This window comes from Antrostomus carolinensis, unplaced genomic scaffold, assembly GCF_000700745.2.
Source record: "Antrostomus carolinensis isolate BGI_N321 unplaced genomic scaffold, ASM70074v2 scaffold6551, whole genome shotgun sequence".
NCBI lineage: Eukaryota > Metazoa > Chordata > Aves > Caprimulgiformes > Caprimulgidae > Antrostomus > Antrostomus carolinensis.
Genome location: NW_010293395.1, coordinates 48,878 through 51,376, shown reverse-complemented (window position 1 = coordinate 51,376; position 2,499 = coordinate 48,878).

The window sequence follows — 2,499 nt, the reverse complement described above, 5'->3', positions numbered from 1 at the left end:
TTGTGCCTATTTTTCTTCTTTTATCTCCTGAGCTTAATGTCTATTAAATATTTGAGACTGACCTGGGTCTCACACTAACCTGGCTGAATTTACCCTCTAAACTGAGAAAGGAAAAATATGAGTTTCACTGCATCTCAGGGAAGGGAAAAAGGGAAGGGAAGGGAAAGAAAAAGGAAAGGGAAGAGAAAAAGGGAAGGGAAAAAGGGAAGGGAAGGACAAATCAATTCACCAAGAAATTCCTGACCCTTGGGTGCTGTAAAGGAATGTCAAGAGGAGCTAGAGATGTGTGTGAAGAAGAACAAAGGAGATGGAAAAATTTAAGCCTGCTCTAAAACTTATAAAAGAGGGATAAATATCAAAGTAACAAAGCAAACCCCAGTTCCCCAGCATATTCAGCTGGCACCAGGAACAGTTTTGTGCAGGTTTCACTGCTGGTGTACTTGTGGGTTTGGTTTTTTTTTGTTGTTGTTTGGTTTGGTTTGGTTTGGTTTTTTTTTGACTAGTATGAGTTAGAGCTGTCTCACTTTACAGATTAATCAATAAAGGTTTGTTCAGTACAGGAAGGAATAAAATCCTGCTGTATAGCTGGATAGTCTCTTAAATGGCACACTTGATTGCTCTTTCATTGTTACCTCATTCAGACCATAAGCTCTGGAGTCAGAAACGATATTCAGTGTATTAATTAACAAATATGCACTTGAAGATACATATTCAAATATTTGTATTGCTACAAAAGGCTTGGCACTAGGAATTGGTTTTCTATCTGCATTTGAATTCCAGAAATGCCTCTTCCTAAAAATAGGTCTCTTAATGCTGAAGTGCTCTTCCAGGGCCAGATAAGGGCACTTAGACACTTGCCTTTGGGATGTAGATAAGCTCTTCACTCCAGCATTCATGTGTTCACAGATTATCTCTAGCTTCAGCTGGTATCCAAGGATGGTCAGTGGTTTCTTTATCCACTGGATGAACTTTGTTCAGTACATCAGATTTAGTCTCTGCAACAGAATTAATTTTTTTTAACTTGCTAATAGCTGCTACTTACAATTACTTGTGATGGCATTTGTGCCGCCGGCTGGAGCCCGCTGCCAGAAGTGGGTGGTGCTGTCTTTGCATCAGTGATGTGCAATCACCCACTGTGGTGAATGGAGTTAAATGCAGTTGGTGGCCAGTCACAAGTGATGTTCCTCGGGGTTCAGTACTGGGACCAGTTCTGTTTAATATATTTATCCATGATCTGGATGAGGGAATCGAGTGCACCCTCAGTACGTTTGCAGGTGACACCAAGTTGGGCAGCAGTGTCGGTCTGCTTGAGGATAGGAAAGCTGCAGAGGGGTCTGGACAGGCTGGATCGATGGGCTGAGGCCAAGGGCATGAAGTTCAATAAGGCTAAGTGCCGGGTCCTGCACCCAGGTCACAATAACCCTGTGCAACGCTACAGGCTTGGGGAGGAGTGGCTGGAAAGCTGCCTGGTGGAAAAGGACTTGGAGGTGTTGGTCAACAGCCAGCTGAACATGAGCCAGCAGTGTGGCCAGGTGGCCAAGGCGGCCAATAGCATCCTGGCTTTAATCAGAAATGGTGTGGACAGCAGGAAAGAGGAATTGATCCTCACCCTCTAGTTGGCACTGGTGAGGCTGCACCTCGATTACTGTGTTCAGTTTTGGGCCCATCACTACAAGGAAGTTGTTGAGGTGCTGGAGCATGTCCAGAGAAGAGCAACAAAGCTGGTGAAGGGTCTGGAGCACAGGTCTTATGAGGAGAAGCTGAGAAAACTGGGGTTGTTTAGACTGGGGAAAAGGAGGCTGAGCGGAGACCTTATCGCTCTCTACAACTACCTGAAAGGAGGCTGTAGCGAGGTGGGTGTTGGTCTCTTCTCCCAAGCAACAAGCAATAGAACACAAGGAAATGGCCTCAAGTTGTGCCAAGGGAGGTTTAGGTTGGATATTAGGAAAAATTTCTTTACTGAAAGGGTTATCCGGCATTGGAACAGGCTGCCCAGGAAAGTGGTGGAGTCCTGGAGTCCTCTTTTAAATAACTGGAGGTATTTAAATACCTAGAAGTATTTAAAAGATGTGTAGATGTGGCACTTAGGGACATGGTTTAGTGGTAGACTTGATGATCTTGAAGTTCTTTTCCAACTTAAACGATTCTGTGATTCTGTTATTTCTTACTGACATCATCAGAGAGCTGCCTGAGAGCCCACATGGTCATGTGAGAGCTTCATTTTGGGACTGACCTTGCCATCACTGAAGCTGTGGGTGCAAGAGGGCATGCTGACTTCATGGGGAACCCATATGAGTGTTTACTTAAAAGGCTTTAAAAATACTGCACTGTTGTGCATGCAGCTGGAGTGAAATCTGCTGCCCACAGCCACTTGTGGAGCCAGACACACTTCCCGGTGACGTGTATTTATGTTTAGATGCAATTCCACCAAACTCCCTGAGAAAGCATTGCGTGATGCTCCCAAGTCTGCTTTTTCCTCAAGAATAGCTCTCTGAGAGG